We start from the raw sequence: 23,078 nt of genomic DNA, 5'->3' as shown, positions 1-23,078 counted from the left end.
GCTGTCTGTATGAACATGGTAATATCTACACCGCTATCTGTATGAACATGGATATATCTACACAGCCATCTGGATGAACATGGAAATATCTACACCGCTATCTGTATGAACATGGAAATATCTACACCGCTATCTGTATGAACATGGTTATATCTACACAGCCATCTGGATGAACATGGAAATTGCTACACCGCTATCTGTGTAAACATGCATAGATCTTCACAGCTATCTGAATAAACATGGAAATATCTACACCACTATCTGTATGAACATGGAAATATCTACACCGCTATCTGTATGAACATGGAAATATCTACACCACTATCTGTTTGAACATGTAAATATCTACACTGATATCTGCATGAAAATGGAAATATCTACACTGCTATCTGCATATACATTTAAATATCTACACAGCTATCTCTTTACACATGGAAATAACTACACCGCTATCTGTATGAACATGGAAATATCTACACCGCCATCTGTATGAACATGGAAATATCTACACCGCCATCTGTATGAACATGGAAATATCTTCACCGCCATTTGTATGAACGTATAAATATTTACACAGCCATCTGTATTAAGAAGGAAATATCTAAAACGCTATCTGTATAAACATGGAAATATCTACACCGCTGCCTGTATAAACATGGAAATATCAGCACCGCTATCTGTATGAACATGGAAATATCTACACCGCTATCTGTATGAACATGGAAATATCTACACCGCTATCTGTATGAACATGGAAATAGCTACACCGTTATCTGTATGAACATGGGAATAGCTACACCGCTATCTGTATGAACATGGAAATAACTACACAGCTATCTGTATGAACACGGATATATCTACACAGCCATCTGGATGAATATGGAAATATCTACACCGCTATCTGTATGAACACGGAAATATCTACACCGCTATCTGTATGAACATGGATATATCTACACAGCCATCTGGATGAACATGGAAATATCTACACCGCTATCTGTGTAAACATGCATACATCTTCACCGCTATCTGTATAAACATGGAAATATCTACACCGCTACCTGTACAAACATGGAAATAGCACCGCTATCTGTATGAACATGGAAATATCTACACCGCTATCTGTATGAACATGGAAATATCTACACCGCTATCTGTATGAACATGGAAATATCTACACCGCTATCTGTATGAACATGGTAATATCTACAAAGCTATCTGAATGAACATGGAAATATCAACACCGCTATCTGTATGAACATGGAAATATCTACACTGCTATCTGTATGAACATGGATATATCTACACAGCCATCTGGATGAACATGGAAAAAGCTACACCTCTATCTGTGTAAACATGCATACATCCTCACTGCTATCTGTATAAAGATGGAAATATCTACACCGCTATCTGTATGAACATGGAAATATCTACAACACTATCTGCATGAAATTGGAAATATCTACACTGCTATCTGCATATACCTTTAAATATCTACACAGCTATCTCTTTACACATGGAAATAACTACACCGCTATCTGTATGAACATGGAAATACCTACACCGCTATCTGTATGAACATGGAAATATTTGCACCGCCATCTGTATGAACATATAAATATCTAGACCGCCATCTGTATTAAGATGGAGATATCTACACTGCTATCTGTATAAACATGGAAATATCTACACCGCTGCCTGTATAAACATGGAAATATCAGCACCGCTATCTCTATGAACATGGAAATATCTACACCGCTATCTGTATGAACATGGAAATAGCTACACCGTTATCTGTAAGAACATGGATATATCTGCACAGCCATCTGGATGAACATGGAAATATCTACACCGCTATCTGTGTGAACATGCATACATCTTCACCGCTATCCGTATAAACATGGAAATATCTACACCGCTATCTGTATGAACATGGAAATATCTACACTGCTATCTTTATGAACATGGAAATATCTACACCGCTATCTGTTTGAACATGTAAATATCTACACTGATATCTGCATGAAAATGGAAATATCTACACTGCTATCTGCATATACATTTAAATATCTACACAGCTATCTCTTTACACATGGAAATAACTACACCGCTATCTGTATGAACATGGAAATATCTACACCGCCATCTGTATGAACATGGAAATATCTGCACCGCCATCTGTATGAACATATAAATATCTACACCACCATCTGTATGAAGATGGAGATATCTACACTGCTATCTGTATAAACATGGAAATATCTACATCGATATCTGTATGAACATATAAATATCTACACCGCCATCTGTATTAAGAAGGAAATATCTAAACCGCTATCTGTATAAACATGGAAATATCTACACCGCTGCCTGTATAAACATGCATACATCTTCACCGATATCTGTATAAACATGGGAATATCTACACCGCTATCTGTATGAACATGGAAATATCTACACCGCTATCTGTATGAACATGGAAATATCTACACCGCAATATGTTTGAACATGGAAATATCTACACCGCTATCTGCGTGAAAATGGAAATATCTGCACTGCTATCTGCATATACATGGAAATAACTACACAGCTATCTCTTTACACATGGAAATAACTACACCGCTCTCTGTATGAACATGGAAACATCTACACCGCCATCTGTATGAACATGGAATTATCTGCACCGCCATCTGTATGAACATATAAATATCTACACCGCCATCTGTATTAAGATGGAGATATCTACACCGCTATCTGAATAAGCATAGAAATATCTACACCTCTATCTGTATAAACATGGAAATACCTACACCGCTATCTGTATAAACATGGAAATATCTATACAGCTACCTGTATAAACATGGAAATATCAGCACCGCTATCTGTATGAACATGGAAATATCTACAAAGCTATCTGTATGAACATGGAAATATCAGCACCGCTATCTGTATGAACATGGAAATATCTACACCGCTATCTGTATGAACATGGAAATATCTACACCGCTATCTGTATGAACATGGATATATCTACACAGCCCTTTGGATGAACATGGAAATATCCACACCGCTATCTGTTTAAACATGCATACATCTTCACCGCTATCTGTATAAACATGGAAATATCTACAAAGCTATCTGTATGAACATGGAAATATCTACACCGCTATCTGTTTGAAGATGGAAATATATACACCGCTATCTGCATGAAAATGGAAATATCTACACAGCTATCTGCATACAAACGGAAATATCTACACAGCTATCTCTTTACACATGGAAAAAACTACACCGCTATCTGTATGAACATGGAAATATCTACACAGCCATCTGTATGAACATGGAAATATCTGCACCGCCATCTGTATGAACATATAAATATCTACACCGCCATCTGTATTAAGATGGAGATATATACACCGCTATGTGAATAAACATGGAAATATCTACACCGCTATCTGTATAAAGATGGAAATATCTACACCGCTATCTGTATAAACATGGAAATTTCTACACCGCTACCTGTATAAACATGGAAATAACAGCACCGCTATCTGTATGAACATGGAAATATCTACACCGCTATCTGTATGAACATGGAAATATCTACACCGCTATCTGTATGAACATGGAAATATCTACAAAGCTATCTGAATGAACATGGAAATATGTACACCACTATCTGTTTGAACATGGAAATATCTACACCGCTATCTGCATGAAAATGGAAATATCTACAAAGCTATCTGCATATACATGGAAATATCTAAACAGCTATCTCTTTACACATGGAAACAACTACACCGCTGTATCTATAAACATGGAAATATCTACACCGCCATCTGTATGAACATGGAAATATCTGCACCGCCACCTGTATGAACATATAAATATCTACACCGCCATCTGTATAAAGAAGGAAATATCTAAACCGCTATCTGTATAAACATGGAAATATCTACACCGCTGCCTGTATAAACATGGAAATATCAGCTCCGCTATCTGTATGAACATGGAAATATCTACACCGCTATCTGTATAAACATGGAAATATCTACACCACTATCTGTATGAACATGGAAATAGCTACACCGTTATCTGTATGAACATGGGAATAGCTACACCGCTATCTGTATGAACATGGAAATATCTACACCGCTATCTGTATGAACATGGAAATATCTACACCGCTATCTGTATGAACATGGAAATAGCTACACCGTTATCTGTATGAACATGGGAATAGCTACACCGCTGTCTGTATGAACATGGTAATATCTACACCGCTATCTGTATGAACATGGATATATCTACACAGCCATCTGGATGAACATGGAAATATCTACACCGCTATCTGTATGAACATGGAAATATCTACACCGCTATCTGTATGAACATGGTTATATCTACACAGCCATCTGGATGAACATGGAAATTGCTACACCGCTATCTGTGTAAACATGCATAGATCTTCACAGCTATCTGAATAAACATGGAAATATCTACACCACTATCTGTATGAACATGGAAATATCTACACCGCTATCTGTATGAACATGGAAATATCTACACCACTATCTGTTTGAACATGTAAATATCTACACTGATATCTGCATGAAAATGGAAATATCTACACTGCTATCTGCATATACATTTAAATATCTACACAGCTATCTCTTTACACATGGAAATAACTACACCGCTATCTGTATGAACATGGAAATATCTACACCGCCATCTGTATGAACATGGAAATATCTGCACCGCCATCTGTATGAACATATAAATATCTACACCACCATCTGTATGAAGATGGAGATATCTACACTGCTATCTGTATAAACATGGAAATATCTACACCCCCATCTGTATGAACATATAAATATCTACACCGCCATCTGTATTAAGAAGGAAATATCTAAACCGCTATCTGTATAAACATGGAAATATCTACACCGCTGCCTGTATAAACATGCATACATCTTCACCGATATCTGTATAAACATGGAAATATCTACACCGCTATCTGTATGAACATAGAAATATCTACACCGCTATCTGTATGAACATGGAAATATCTACACCGCAATCTGTTTGAACATGGAAATATCTACACCGCTATCTGCATGAAAATGGAAATATCTACACTGCTATCTGCATATACATTTAAATGTCTACACAGCTATCTCTATACACATGGAAATAACTACACCGCTATCTGTATGAACATGGAAATATCTACACCGCCATCTGTATGAACATGGAAATATCTGTACCGCCATCTGTATGAACATATCAATATCTACACCGCCATCTGTATTAAGATGAAGATATCTACACTGCTGCCTGTATAAACATGGAAATATCTACACCGCTATCTGTATAAACATGGAAATGTCTACACCACTACCTGTATAAACATGGAAATAGCAGCACCGCTATCTGTATGAACATGGAAATATCTACACCGCTATCTGTATGAACATGGAAATATCTACACCGCTATCTGTATGAATATTTAAATATCTACACCGCTATCTGTATGAACATGGAAATATGTACACCGCTATCTGTTTGAACATGGTAATATCTACACCGCTGTCGGCATGAAAATGGAAATATCTACACAGCTATCTGCATATACATGGAAATATCTACACAGCTATCTCTTAACACATGGAAACAACTACACCGCTATCTCTATAAACATGGAAATATCTACACCGCCATCTGTATGAACATGGAAATATCTGCACCGCCATCTGTATGAACATATAAATATCTACACCGCCATCTGTATTAAGAAGGAGATATCTACACCGCTATCTGTATAAACATGGAAATATCTACACCGCTACCTGTATAAACATGGAAATATCTACACCGCTTTCTGTATAAACATGGAAATATCTACACCGCTACCTGTATAAACATGGAAATATCAGCACCGCTATCTCTATGAACATGGAAATATCTACACCACTATCTGTATGAACATGGAAATATCTACACTACTATCTGTATGAACAGGGAAATATCTACAAAGCAATCTGAATGAACATGGAAATATCCACACCGCTATCTGTTTGAACATGTAAATATCTACACCGCTATCTGCATGAAAATGGAAACATCTACAAAGCTATCTGCAAATACATGGAAATATCTACACAGCTATCTCTTTACACATGGAAATAACTTCACCGCTATCTCTTTAAACACGGAAATATCTACACCGCCATCTGTATGAACGTGGAAATATCTGCGCCACCATCTGTATGAACATACAAATATCTACACCGCCATCTGTATTAAGATGGAGATATCTACATCGCTATCTGTATAAACTTGGAAATATCTACACCGCTATCTGTATAAACATGGAAATACCTACACCGCTATCTGTATAAACATGGAAATATCTACACCGCTACCTGTATAAACATGGAAATATCAGCACCGCTATCGGTATGAACATGGAAATATCTACTCCGCTATCTCTATGAAAATGGAAATATCTACACCGCTGTCTGTATGAACATGGAAATAGCTAAACCGCTATCTGTATGAACATGGAAATATCTACACCACTATCTGTATAAACATGGAAATATCTACACCGCTATCTGTATAAACATGGAAATATCAGCACCGCTATCTGTATGAACATGGAAATATCTACAAAGCTATCTGTATGAACATGGAAATATCTACACTGCTATCTGTATGAACATGGAAATATCTACACCGCTATCTGTATGAACATGGAAATATCTACACCGCTATCTGTATGAACATGGATATATCTACACAGCCCTCTGGATGAACATGGAAATATCCACACCGCTATCTGTGTAAACATGCATACATCTTCACCGCTATCTGTATAAACATGGAAATATCTACAAAGATATCTGTATGAACATGGAAATATCTACACCCCTATCTGTTTGAAGATGGAAATATATACACCGCTATCTGCATGAAAATGGAAATATCTACACAGCTATCTGCATACACACGGAAATATCTACACAGCTATCTCTTTACACATGGAAAAAACTACACCGCTATCTGTATGAACATGGAAATATCTACACAGCCATCTGTATGAACATGGAAATATCTGCACCGCCATCTGTATGAACATATAAATATCTACACCGCCATCTGTATTAAGATGGAGATATATACACCGCTATGTGAATAAACATGGAAATATCTACACCGCTATCTGTATAAAGATGGAAATATCTCCACCGCTATCTGTATAAACATGGAAATTTCTACACCGCTACCTGTATAAACATGGAAATAACAGCACCGCTATCTGTATGAACATGGAAATATCTACACCGCTATCTGTATGAACATGGAAATATCTACACCGCTATCTGTATGAACATGGAAATATCTACAAAGCTATCTGAATGAACATGGAAATATCTACACCGCTATCTGTTTGAACATGGAAATATCTACACCGCTATCTGCATGAAAATGGAAATATCTACAAAGCTATCTGCATATACATGGAAATATCTAAACAGCTATCTCTTTACACATGGAAACAACTACACCGCTGTATCTATAAACATGGAAATATCTACACCGCCATCTGTATGAACATGGAAATATCTGCACCGCCACCTGTATGAACATATAAATATCTACACCGCCATCTGTATAAAGAAGGAAATATCTAAACCGCTATCTGTATAAACATGGAAATATCTACACCGCTGCCTGTATAAACATGGAAATATCAGCACCGCTATCTGTATGAACATGGAAATATCTACACCGCTATCTGTATAAACATGGAAATATCTAAACCACTATCTGTATGAACATGGAAATAGCTACACCGTTATCTGTATGAACATGGGAATAGCTACACCGCTATCTGTATGAACATGGAAATATCTACACCGCTATCTGTATGAACATGGAAATATCTACACCGCTATCTGTATGAACATGGAAATAGCTACACCGTTATCTGTATGAACATGGGAATAGCTACACCGCTGTCTGTATGAACATGGTAATATCTACACCGCTATCTGTATGAACATGGATATATCTACACAGCCATCTGGATGAACATGGAAATATCTACACCGCTATTTGTATGAACATGGAAATATCTACACCGCTATCTGTATGAACATGGATATATCTACACAGCCATCTGGATGAACATGGAAATTGCTACACCGCTATCTGTGTAAACATGCATAGATCTTCACCGCTATCTGAATAAACATGGAAATATCTACACCACTATCTGTATGAACATGGAAATATCTACACCGCTATCTGTATGAACATGGAAATATCTACACCGCTATCTGTTTGAACATGTAAATATCTACACTGATATCTGCATGAAAATGGAAATATCTACACTGCTATCTGCATATACATTTAAATATCTACACAGCTATCTCTTTACACATGGAAATAACTACACCGCTATCTGTATGAACATGGAAATATCTACACCGCCATCTGTATGAACATGGAAATATCTGCACCGCCATCTGTATGAACATATAAATATCTACACCACCATCTGTATGAAGATGGAGATATCTACACTGCTATCTGTATAAACATGGAAATATCTACACCCCCATCTGTATGAACATATAAATATCTACACCGCCATCTGTATTAAGAAGGAAATATCTAAACCGCTATCTGTATAAACATGGAAATATCTACACCGCTGCCTGTATAAACATGCATACATCTTCACCGATATCTGTATAAACATGGAAATATCTACACCGCTATCTGTATGAACATAGAAATATCTACACCGCTATCTGTATGAACATGGAAATATCTACACCGCAATCTGTTTGAACATGGAAATATCTACACCGCTATCTGCATGAAAATGGAAATATCTACACTGCTATCTGCATATACATTTAAATGTCTTCACAGCTATCTCTTTACACATGGAAATAACTACACCGCTATCTGTATGAACATGGAAATATCTACACCGCCATCTGTATGAACATGGAAATATCTGTACCGCCATCTGTATGAACATATCAATATCTACACCGCCATCTGTATTAAGATGGAGATATCTACACTGCTGCCTGTATAAACATGGAAATATCTACACCGCTATCTGTATAAACATGGAAATGTCTACACCACTACCTGTATAAACATGGAAATATCAGCACCGCTATCTGTATGAACATGGAAATATCTACACCGCTATCTGTATGAACATGGAAATATCTACACCGCTATCTGTATGAACATTTAAATATCTACACCGCTATCTGTATGAACATGGAAATATGTACACCGCTATCTTTTTGAACATGGTAATATCTACACCGCTGTCGGCATGAAAATGGAAATATCTACACAGCTATCTGCATATACATGGAAATATCTACACAACTATCTCTTAACACATGGAAATAACTACACCGCTATCTCTATAAACATGGAAATATCTACACCGCCATCTGTATGAACATGGAAATATCTGCACCGCCATCTGTATGAACATATAAATATCTACACCGCCATCTGTATTAAGAAGGAGATATCTACACCGCTATCTGTATAAACATGGAAATATCTACACCGCTACCTGTATAAACATGGAAATATCTACACCGCTTTCTGTATAAACATGGAAATATCTACACCGCTACCTGTATAAACATGGAAATATCAGCACCGCTATCTGTATGAACATGGAAATATCTACACCACTATCTGTATGAACATGGAAATATCTACACTACTATCTGTATGAACAGGGAAATATCTACAAAGCAATCTGAATGAACATGGAAATATCTACAACGCTATCTGTTTGAACATGGAAATATCTACACCGCTATCTGCATGAAAATGGAAATATCTACAAAGCTATCTGCATATACATGGAAATATCTAAACAGCTATCTCTTTACACATGGAAACAACTACACCGCTGTATCTATAAACATGGAAATATCTACACCGCCATCTGTATGAACATGGAAATATCTGCACCGCCACCTGTATGAACATATAAATATCTACACCGCCATCTGTATAAAGAAGGAAATATCTAAACCGCTATCTGTATAAACATGGAAATATCTACACCGCTGCCTGTATAAACATGGAAATATCAGCACCGCTATCTGTATGAACATGGAAATATCTACACCGCTATCTGTATAAACATGGAAATATCTAAACCACTATCTGTATGAACATGGAAATAGCTACACCGTTATCTGTATGAACATGGGAATAGCTACACCGCTATCTGTATGAACATGGAAATATCTACACCGCTATCTGTATGAACATGGAAATAGCTACACCGTTATCTGTATGAACATGGGAATAGCTACACCGCTGTCTGTATGAACATGGTAATATGTACACCGCTATCTGTATGAACATGGATATATCTACACAGCCATCTGGATGAACATGGAAATATCTACACCGCTATCTGTATGAACATGGAAATATCTACACCGCTATCTGTATGAACATGGATATATCTACACAGCCATCTGGATGAACATGGAAATTGCTACACCGCTATCTGTGTAAACATGCATAGATCTTCACCGCTATCTGAATAAACATGGAAATATCTACACCACTATCTGTATGAACATGGAAATATCTACACCGCTATCTGTATGAACATGGAAATATCTACACCGCTATCTGTTTGAACATGTAAATATCTACACTGATATCTGCATGAAAATGGAAATATCTACACTGCTATCTGCATATACATTTAAATATCTACACAGCTATCTCTTTACACATGGAAATAACTACACCGCTATCTGTATGAACATGGAAATATCTACACCGCCATCTGTATGAACATGGAAATATCTGCACCGCCATCTGTATGAACATATAAATATCTACACCACCATCTGTATGAAGATGGAGATATCTACACTGCTATCTGTATAAACATGGAAATATCTACACCCCCATCTGTATGAACATATAAATATCTACACCGCCATCTGTATTAAGAAGGAAATATCTAAACCGCTATCTGTATGAACATGGAAATATCTACACCGCAATCTGTTTGAACATGGAAATACCTACACCGCTATCTGCATGAAAATGGAAATATCTACACTGCTATCTGCATATACATTTTAATGTCTACACAGCTATGTCTTTACACATGGAAATAACTACACCGCTATCTGTATGAACATGGAAATATCTACACCGCCATCTGTATGAACATGGAAATATCTGTACCGCCATCTGTATGAACATATCAATATCTACACCGCCATCTGTATTAAGATGGAGATATCTACACTGCTGCCTGTATAAACATGGAAATATCTACACCGCTATCTGTATAAACATGGAAATGTCTACACCACTACCTGTATAAACATGGAAATATCAGCACCGCTGTCTGTATGAACATGGAAATATCTACACCGCTATCTGTATGAACATGGAAATATCTACACCGCTATCTGTATGAACATTTAAATATCTACACCGCTATCTGTATGAACATGGAAATATGTACACCGCTATCTGTTTGAACATGGTAATATCTACACCGCTGTCGGCATGAAAATGGAAATATCTACACAGCTATCTGCATATACATGGAAATATCTACACAGCTATCTCTTAACACATGGAAATAATTACACCGCTATCTCTATAAACATGGAAATATCTACACCGCCATCTGTATGAACATGGAAATATCTGCACCGCCATCTGTATGAACATATAAATATCTACACCGCCATCTGTATTAAGAAGGAGATATCTACACCGCTATCTGTATAAACATGGAAATATCTACACCGCTACCTGTATAAACATGGAAATATCTACACCGCTTTCTGTATAAACATGGAAATATCTACACCGCTACCTGTATAAACATGGAAATATCAGCACCGCTATCTGTATGAACATGGAAATATCTACACCACTATCTGTATGAACATGGAAATATCTACACTACTATCTGTATGAACAGGGAAATATCTACAAAGCAATCTGAATGAACATGGAAATATCTACACCGCTATCTGTTTGAACATGTAAATATCTACACCGCTATCTGCATGAAAATGGAAATATCTACAAAGCTATCTGCAAATACATGGAAATATCTACACAGCTATCTCTTTACACATGGAAATAACTTCACCGCTATCTCTTTAAACACGGAAATATCTACACCGCCATCTGTATGAACGTGGAAATATCTGCGCCACCATCTGTATGAACATACAAATATCTACACCGCCATCTGTATTAAGATGGAGATATCTACATCGCTATCTGTATAAACTTGGAAATATCTACACCGCTATCTGTATAAACATGGAAATACCTACACCGCTATCTGTATAAACATGGAAATATCTACACCGCTACCTGTATAAACATGGAAATATCAGCACCGCTATCTGTATGAACATGGAAATATCTACTCCGCTATCTCTATGAACATGGAAATATCTACACCGCTATCTGTATGAACATGGAAATATCTACAAAGCTATCTGAATGAACATGGAAATATCTACACCGCTATCTGTTTGAACATGGAAATATCTACACCGCTATCTGCATGAAAATGGAAATATCTACAAAGCTATCTGCATATACATGGAAATATCTAAACAGCTATCTCTTTACACATGGAAACAACTACACCGCTGTATCTATAAACATGGAAATATCTACACCGCCATCTGTATGAACATGGAAATATCTGCACCGCCACCTGTATGAACATATAAATATCTACACCGCCATCTGTATAAAGAAGGAAATATCTAAACCGCTATCTGTATAAACATGGAAATATCTACACCGCTGCCTGTATAAACATGGAAATATCAGCACCGCTATCTGTATGAACATGGAAATATCTACACCGCTATCTGTATAAACATGGAAATATCTAAACCACTATCTGTATGAACATGGAAATAGCTACACCGTTATCTGTATGAACATGGGAATAGCTACACCGCTATCTGTATGAACATGGAAATATCTACACCGCTATCTGTATGAACATGGAAATATCTACACTGCTATCTGTATGAACATGGAAATAGCTGCACCGTTATCTGTATGAACATGGGAATAGCTACACCGCTGTCTGTATGAACATGGTAATATCTACACCGCTATCTGTATGAACATGGATATATCTACACAGCCATCTGGATGAACATGGAAATATCTACACCGCTATCTGTATGAACATGGAAATATCTACACCGCTATCTGTATGAACATGGATATATCTACACAGCCATCTGGATGAACATGGAAATTGCTACACCGCTATCTGTGTAAACATGCATAGATCTTCACCGCTATCTGAATAAACATGGAAATATCTACACCACTATCTGTATGAACATGGAAATATCTACACCGCTATCTGTATGAACATGGAAATATCTACACCGCTATCTGTTTGAACATGTAAATATCTACACTGATATCTGCATGAAAATGGAAATATCTACACTGCTATCTGCATATACATTTAAATATCTACACAGCTATCTCTTTACACATGGAAATAACTACACCGCTATCTGTATGAACATGGAAATATCTACACCGCCATCTGTATGAACATGGAAATATCTGCACCGCCATCTGTATGAACATATAAATATCTACACCACCATCTGTATGAAGAAGGAGATATCTACACTGCTATCTGTATAAACATGGAAATATCTACACCCCCATCTGTATGAACATATAAATATCTACACCGCCATCTGTATTAAGAAGGAAATATCTAAACCGCTATCTGTATGAACATGGAAATATCTACACCGCAATCTGTTTGAACATGGAAATATCTACACCGCTATCTGCATGAAAATGGAAATATCTACACTGCTATCTGCATATACATTTAAATGTCTACACAGCTATGTCTTTACACATGGAAATAACTACACCGCTATCTGTATGAACATGGAAATATCTACACCGCCATCTGTATGAACATGGAAATATCTGTACCGCCATCTGTATGAACATATCAATATCTACACCGCCATCTGTATTAAGATGGAGATATCTACACTGCTGCCTGTATAAACATGGAAATATCTACACCGCTATCTGTATAAACATGGAAATGTCTACACCACTACCTGTATAAACATGGAAATATCAGCACCGCTATCTGTATGAACATGGAAATATCTACACCGCTATCTGTATGAACATGGAAATATCTACACCGCTATCTGTATGAACATTTAAATATCTACACCGCTATCTGTATGAACATGGAAATATGTACACCGCTATCTGTTTGAACATGGTAATATCTACACCGCTGTCGGCATGAAAATGGAAATATCTACACAGCTATCTGCATATACATGGAAATATCTACACAGCTATCTCTTAACACATGGAAATAATTACACCGCTATCTCTATAAACATGGAAATATCTACACCGCCATCTGTATGAACATGGAAATATCTGCACCGCCATCTGTATGAACATATAAATATCTACACCGCCATCTGTATTAAGAAGGAGATATCTACACCGCTATCTGTATAAACATGGAAATATCTACACCGCTACCTGTATAAACATGGAAATATCTACACCGCTTTCTGTATAAACATGGAAATATCTACACCGCTACCTGTATAAACATGGAAATATCAGCACCGCTATCTGTATGAACATGGAAATATCTACACCACTATCTGTATGAACATGGAAATATCTACACTACTATCTGTATGAACAGGGAAATATCTACAAAGCAATCTGAATGAACATGGAAATATCTACACCGCTATCTGTTTGAACATGTAAATATCTACACCGCTATCTGCATGAAAATGGAAATATCTACAAAGCTATCTGCAAATACATGGAAATATCTACACAGCTATCTCTTTACACATGGAAATAACTTCACCGCTATCTCTTTAAACACGGAAATATCTACACCGCCATCTGTATGAACGTGGAAATATCTGCGCCACCATCTGTATGAACATACAAATATCTACACCGCCATCTGTATTAAGATGGAGATATCTACATCGCTATCTGTATAAACTTGGAAATATCTACACCGCTATCTGTATAAACATGGAAATACCTACACCGCTATCTGTATAAACATGGAAATATCAGCACCGCTATCTGTATGAACATGGAAATATCTACTCCGCTATCTCTATGAACATGGAAATATCTACACCGCTATCTGTATGAACATGGAAATATCTACAAAGCTATCTGAATGAACATGGAAATATCTACACCGCTATCTGTTTGAACATGGAAATATCTACACCGCTATCTGCATGAAAATGGAAATATCTACAAAGCTATCTGCATATACATGGAAATATCTAAACAGCTATCTCTTTACACATGGAAACAACTACACCGCTGTATCTATAAACATGGAAATATCTACACCGCCATCTGTATGAACATGGAAATATCTGCACCGCCACCTGTATGAACATATAAATATCTACACCGCCATCTGTATAAAGAAGGAAATATCTAAACCGCTATCTGTATAAACATGGAAATATCTACACCGCTGCCTGTATAAACATGGAAATATCAGCACCGCTATCTGAATGAACATGGAAATATCTACACCGCTATCTGTATAAACATGGAAATATCTAAACCACTATCTGTATGAACATGGAAATAGCTACACCGTTATCTGTATGAACATGGGAATAGCTACACCGCTATCTGTATGAACATGGAAATATCTACACCGCTATCTGTATGAACATGGAAATATCTACACTGCTATCTGTATGAACATGGAAATAGCTACACCGTTATCTGTATGAACATGGGAATAGCTACACCGCTATCTGTATGAACATGGGAATATCTACACCGCTATCTGTATGAACATGGATATATCTACACAGCCATCTGGATGAACATGGAAATATCTACACCGCTATCTGTATGAACATGGAAATATCTACACCGCTATCTGTATGAACATGGATATATCTACACAGCCATCTGGATGAACATGGAAATTGCTACACCGCTATCTGTGTAAACATGCATAGATCTTCACCGCTATCTGAATAAACATGGAAATATCTACACCACTATCTGTATGAACATGGAAATATCTACACCGCTATCTGTATGAACATGGAAATATCTACACCGCTATCTGTTTGAACATGTAAATATCTACACTGATATCTGCATGAAAATGGAAATATCTACACTGCTATCTGCATATACATTTAAATATCTACACAGCTATCTCTTTACACATGGAAATAACTACACCGCTATCTGTATGAACATGGAAATATCTACACCGCCATCTGTATGAACATGGAAATATCTGCACCGCCATCTGTATGAACATATAAATATCTACACCACCATCTGTATGAAGAAGGAGATATCTACACTGCTATCTGTATAAACATGGAAATATCTACACCCCCATCTGTATGAACATATAAATATCTACACCGCCATCTGTATTAAGAAGGAAATATCTAAACCGCTATCTGTATAAACATGGAAATATCTACACCGCTGCCTGTATAAACATGCATACATCTTCACCGATATCTGTATAAACATGGAAATATCTACACCGCTATCTGTATGAACATAGAAATATCTACACCGCTATCTGTATGAACATGGAAATATCTACACCGCAATCTGTTTGAACATGGAAATATCTACACCGCTATCTGCATGAAAATGGAAATATCTACACTGCTATCTGCATATACATTTAAATGTCTACACAGCTATCTCTTTACACATGGAAATAACTACACCGCTATCTGTATGAACATGGAAATATCTACACCGCCATCTGTATGAACATGGAAATATCTGTACCGCCATCTGTATGAACATATCAATATCTACACCGCCATCTGTATTAAGATGGAGATATCTACACTGCTGCCTGTATAAACATGGAAATATCTACACCGCTATCTGTATAAACATGGAAATGTCTACACCACTACCTGTATAAACATGGAAATATCAGCACCGCTATCTGTATGAACATGGAAATATCTACACCGCTATCTGTATGAACATGGAAATATCTACACCGCTATCTGTATGAACATTTAAATATCTACACCGCTATCTGTATGAACATGGAAATATGTACACCGCTATCTGTTTGAACATGGTAATATCTACACCGCTGTCGGCATGAAAATGGAAATATCTACACAGCTATCTGCATATACATGGAAATATCTACACAGCTATCTCTTAACACATGGAAATAACTACACCGCTATCTCTATAAACATGGAAATATCTACACCGCCATCTGTATGAACATGGAAATATCTGCACCGCCATCTGTATGAACATATAAATATCTACACCGCCATCTGTATTAAGAAGGAGATATCTACACCGCTATCTGTATAAACATGGAAATATCTACACCGCTACCTGTATAAACATGGAAATATCTACACCGCTTTCTGTATAAACATGGAAATATCTACACCGCTACCTGTATAAACATGGAAATATCAGCACCGCTATCTGTATGAACATGGAAATATCTACACCACTATCTGTATGAACATGGAAATATCTACACTACTATCTGTATGAACAGGGAAATATCTACAAAGCAATCTGAATGAACATGGAAATATCTACACCGCTATCTGTTTGAACATGGAAATATCTACACCGCTATCTGCATGAAAATGGAAATATCTACAAAGCTATCTGCATATACATGGAAATATCTAAACAGCTATCTCTTTACACATGGAAACAACTACACCGCTGTATCTATAAACATGGAAATATCTACACCGCCATCTGTATGAACATGGAAATATCTGCACCGCCACCTGTATGAACATATAAATATCTACACCGCCATCTGTATAAAGAAGGAAATATCTAAACCGCTATCTGTATAAACATGGAAATATCTACACCGCTGCCTGTATAAACATGGAAATATCAGCACCGCTATCTGTATGAACATGGAAATATCTACACCGCTATCTGTATAAACATGGAAATATCTAAACCCCTATCTGTATGAACATGGAAATAGCTACACCGTTATCTGTATGAACATGGGAATAGCTACACCGCTATCTGTATGAACATGGAAATATCTACACCGCTATCTGTATGAACATGGAAATATCTACACCGCTATCTGTATGAACATGGAAATAGCTACACCGTTATCTGTATGAACATGGGAATAGCTACACCGCTGTCTGTATGAACATGGTAATATCTACACCGCTATCTGTATGAACATGGATATATCTACACAGCCATCTGGATGAACATGGAAATATCTACACCGCTATCTGTATGAACATGGAAATATCTACACCGCTATCTGTATGAACATGGATATATCTACACAGCCGTCTGGATGAACATGGAAATTGCTACACCGCTATCTGTGTAAACATGCATAGATCTTCACCGCTATCTGAATAAACATGGAAATATCTACACCACTATCTGTATGAACATGGAAATATCTACACCGCTATCTGTATGAACATGGAAATATCTACACCGCTATCTGTTTGAACATGTAAATATCTACACTGATATCTGCATGAAAATGGAAATATCTACACTGCTATCTGCATATACATTTAAATATCTACACAGCTATCTCTTTACACATGGAAATAACTACACCGCTATCTGTATGAACATGGAAATATCTACACCGCCATCTGTATGAACATGGAAATATCTGCACCGCCATCTGTATGAACATATAAATATCTACACCACCATCTGTATGAAGATGGAGATATATACACTGCTATCTGTATAAACATGGAAATATCTACACCCCCATCTGTATGAACATATAAATATCTACACCGCCATCTGTATTAAGAAGGAAATATCTAAACCGCTATCTGTATAAACATGGAAATATCTACACCGCTGCCTGTATAAACATGCATACATCTTCACCGATATCGGTATAAACATGGAAATATCTACACCGCTATCTTTATGAACATAGAAATATCTACACCGCTATCTGTATGAACATGGAAATATCTACACCGCAATCTGTTTGAACATGGAAATATCTACACCGCTATCTGCATGAAAATGGAAATATCTACACTGCTATCTGCATATACATTTAAATGTCTACACAGCTATCTCTTTACACATGGAAATAACTACACCGCTATCTGTATGAACATGGAAATATCTACACCGCCATCTGTATGAACTTGGAAATATCTGTACCGCCATCTGTATGAACATATCAATATCTACACCGCCATCTGTATTAAGATGGAGATATCTACACTGCTGCCTGTATAAACATGGAAATATCTACACCGCTATCTGTATAAACATGGAAATGTCTACACCACTACCTGTATAAACATGGAAATATCAGCACCGCTATCTGTATGAACATGGAAATATCTACACCGCTATCTGTATGAACATGGAAATATCTACACCGCTATCTGTATGAACATTTAAATATCTACACCGCTATCTGTATGAACATGGAAATATGTACACCGCTATCTGTTTGAACATGGTAATATCTACACCGCTGTCGGCATGAAAATGGAAATATCTACACAGCTATCTGCATATACATGGAAATATCTACACAGCTATCTCTTAACACATGGAAATAACTACACCGCTATCTCTATAAACATGGAAATATCTACACCGCCATCTGTATGAACATGGAAATATCTGCACCGCCATCTGTATGAACATATAAATATCTACACCGCCATCTGTATTAAGAAGGAGATATCTACACCGCTATCTGTATAAACATGGAAATATCTACACCGCTACCTGTATAAACATGGAAATATCTACACCGCTTTCTGTATAAACATGGAAATATCTACACCGCTACCTGTATAAACATGGAAATATCAGCACCGCTATCTGTATGAACATGGAAATATCTACACCACTATCTGTATGAACATGGAAATATCTACACTACTATCTGTATGAACAGGGAAATATCTACAAAGCAATCTGAATGAACATGGAAATATCTACACCGGTATCTGTTTGAACATGTAAATATCTACACCGCTATCTGCATGAAAATGGAAATATCTACAAAGCTATCTGCAAATACATGGAAATATCTACACAGCTATCTCTTTACACATGGAAATAACTTCACCGCTATCTCTTTAAACACTGAAATATCTACACCGCCATCTGTATGAACGTGGAAATATCTGCGCCACCATCTGTATGAACATACAAATATCTACACCGCCATCTGTATTAAGATGGAGATATCTACAACGCTATCTGTATAAACTTGGAAATATCTACACCGCTATCTGTATAAACATGGAAATACCTACACCGCTATTTGTATAAACATGGAAATATCTACACCGCTACCTGTATAAACATGGAAATATCAGCACCGCTATCTGTATGAACATGGAAATATCTACTCCGCTATCTCTATGAAAATGGAAATATCTACACCGCTGTCTGTATGAACATGGAAATAGCTACACCGCTATCTGTATGAACATGGAAATATCTACACCACTATCTGTATAAACATGGAAATATCAGCACCGCTATCTGTATGAACATGGAAATATCAGCCCCTCTATCTGTATGAACATGGAAGTATCTACACCGCTATCTGTATGAACATGGAAATATATGCACCGCTATCTGTTTGAACATGGAAATATCTAAACCGCTATCTGCATGAAAATGGAAATAAATACACAGCTATGTGCATATACATGGAAATATCTACACAGCTTTCTCTTTACACATGGAAATAACTAATCAGCTATCAGTATGAACATGGAAATATCTTCACCGCCATCTGTATGAACATGGTTATATCTACACAGCCATCTGGATGAACATGGAAATATCTACACCGCTATCTGTGTAAACATGCACAGATCTTCACCGCTGTCTGTATAAAAATGGAAATATCTACACCGCTATCTGTATGAACATGGAAATATCTACACCGCTATCTGTTTGAACTTGGAAATATCTACACCGCTATCTGTTTGAACATGGAAATATCTACACCGCTATCGGCATGAACATGGAAATATCTACACTGCTATCTGCATATACATTTAAATATCTACACAGCTATCTCTTTACACATGGAAATAACTACACCGCTATCTGTATGAACATGGAAATATCTACACCGCCATCTGTATGAACATGGAAATATCTGCACCGCCATCTGTATGAACATATAAATATCTACACCGCCATCTGTATTAAGATGGAGATATCTACACTGCTATCTGTATAAACATGGAAATACCTACACCGCCATCTCTATGAACATATAAATATCTACACCGCCATCTGTATTAAGAAGGAAATATCTAAACCGCTATCTGTATAAACATGGAAATATCTACACCGCTGCCTGTATAAACATGGAAATATCAGCACCGCTATCTGTATGAAGATGGAAATATCTACACCGCTATCTGTATGAACATGGAAATATCTACACCGCTATCTGTAAAACATGGAAATAGCAACACCGCTATCTGTATGAACATGGATATATCTACACAGCCCTCTGGGTGAACATGGAAATATCTACACCGCTATCTGCATGAAAATGGAAATATCTACACTGCTATCTGCATATACATTTAAATATCTTCACAGCTATCTCTTTACACATGGAAATAACTACACCGCTATCTGTATGTACATGGAAATATCTACACCGCCATCTGTATGAACATATAAATATCTACACCGCTATCTGTATAAACATGGAAATATCTACACCGCTATCTGCACATACATGGAAATATCTACACCACTACCTGTATAAACATGGAAATATCAGCACCGCTATCTGTATGAACAAGGAAATATCTACACCGCTTTATGTATGAAAATGGAAATATCTACACCGCTATCTGTATGAACATGGAAATATCTACACTGCTATCTGTATGAACATGGAAATATCTACACCGCTATCTGTTTGAACATGGAAATATCTACACCGCTGTCTGCATGAAAATGGAAATATCTACAAAGTTATCTGCATATACATGGAAATACCTACACAGCTATCTCTTTACACATGGAAATAACTACACTGCTATCTCTATGAACATGGAAATATCTACACCGCCATCTGTATGAACATGGAATTATCTGCACCGCCATCTGTATGAATATATAAATATCTACACCGCCATCTGTATTAAGAAGGAGATATCTACACCGCTATCTGTATAAACATGGAAATATCTACACCGCTACCTGTATAAACATTGAAATATCAGCACCGCTATCTGTATGAACATGGAAATATCTACACAGCTATCTGTATGAACATGGAAATATCTACAACGCTATCTGTATGAACATGGAAATATCTACAAAGCTATCTGAACGAACATGGAAATACTTACACTGCTATCTGTTTGAACATGTAAATATCTACACCGCTATCTGCATGAAAATGGAAATATCTACAAAGCTATCTGCATATACATGGAAGTATCTACACAGCTATCTCTTTACACATGGAAATAACCACACCGCTATATCTATAAACATGGAAATATCTACACCGCCATCTGTATGAACATGGAAATATCTGCACCGCCATCTGTATGAACATATAAATATCTACACCGCCATCTGTATTAAGAAGGAAATATCTAAACCGCTATCTGTATGAACATGGAAATATCTACACCGCTATCTGTGTAAACATGCATAAATCTTCACCGCTATCTGTATAAACATGGAAATATCTACAACGCTATCTGCATGAACATGGAAATATCTACACCGCTATCTGTACGAACATGGAAATATCTAAACCGCTATCTGCATGAAAATAGAAATATCTACACAGCTATATGCATATACATGCAAATATCTACAAAGCTATCTCTTTACACATGGAAATAACTACACCGCTATCTCTA

This window comes from Gorilla gorilla, chromosome 3 (genome assembly GCF_029281585.2).
Source record: "Gorilla gorilla gorilla isolate KB3781 chromosome 3, NHGRI_mGorGor1-v2.1_pri, whole genome shotgun sequence".
In the NCBI taxonomy this organism is placed as follows: Eukaryota; Metazoa; Chordata; class Mammalia; order Primates; family Hominidae; genus Gorilla; species Gorilla gorilla.
This window is presented reverse-complemented; position numbering follows the sequence as displayed.